This window comes from Manacus vitellinus, unplaced genomic scaffold (assembly GCF_001715985.3).
Source record: "Manacus vitellinus isolate BGI_N305 unplaced genomic scaffold, ASM171598v3 scaffold_106_pilon, whole genome shotgun sequence".
In the NCBI taxonomy this organism is placed as follows: Eukaryota; Metazoa; Chordata; class Aves; order Passeriformes; family Pipridae; genus Manacus; species Manacus vitellinus.
The window spans coordinates 1-1,068 of record NW_021938827.1 but is presented as its reverse complement, the minus strand read 5'-3'; positions in this window follow the sequence as shown (position 1 = coordinate 1,068).

Genomic DNA, 1,068 nt, shown 5'->3' with positions numbered 1-1,068 from the left:
GGCAGCAGCAATGGCACTGCCAAGGGCCATATCCGGCAGGATTTGGGCTGCCAGGGGCCAGCCAAGGACCAGGCACAGCCCCTGCCCCGGCGTGGTGCCATGACGGTGGCACACGTAGTGGTGGCACAGCCCAGCTGTCCGCTGCCCTGAGGGGGTGAAAGGGCTGGAGTTGCCACTCTGGCACAAAGAGCCCTGCCTGCAGGATCCCTCCTGCCGTTTGCCTCGACCCTGGCACCGCTCCCGCTGCGTGCGTGGCACTGCCGACGGCTCCACAGGGCCCAGCCACCCAGTTCTGCTCCACTCCATGCCCTCGGGCTGGGCACAGCGGGGCAGCCTGGCCTCACCAGGAGTCCTCTGGGGTGCTGGTACAGGGTTGGGGTCACCCTCACCCAAGCCCTGCTGCCCCAAGTCAAGAGAGGGCCCTTGCTGGGACCCCAGTGCCGAGGTTTGGGTGCCCCTCGAGTGCTGGGGGATTCCAGAGCCCTGGTAGTGTCTGTGGGAAGGGGATGTGTGGCACAAGGCTCTGCCTTATCCTGGGATAGCTCTGGCCAGCCTGGTCAGTGCTGGGCGATTCCCGCTCTCCAGACAAAGGTGTGAGGTCCTGGCATGGCTGGACAGCCCCAGGGCCACGGCTCTGCCCCTGCTGGGCACAGGCTGGCACCGGGCCGTGCCTACCTGCCGGGCTGCACGCACTCGGCACCGCGTGGCACCGCGGCCTTCGCTCCCAGCCAAGGACTGCACGACTCCTCTTCCTCCCCCAGCTCGCACGGTGACGTCAGCCCAGGCAGGGGCCGGGGCACTCCCGGGTGTCCCCAGCCGAGAAACCATAAACAGCTCGTCACGAGTTTGCCTCTGGCCAGCCCCACCTGCCCCATGCCACGCACCGCCGCTGTTTACAGCACGGAGTGGCTTCACCTTTGTCCTGCTGGTACGGGCACCAATCCCAGCCCACCATCACCTGCTCCTGGTGCCGTGGCCATGGCTGTGACCACGTGTGCCACGTACACAGCACCACTGGCACCCCCAGTGCCCCACTGTCCCAAGGGAAGTAATGGGACGCTCTCCAGC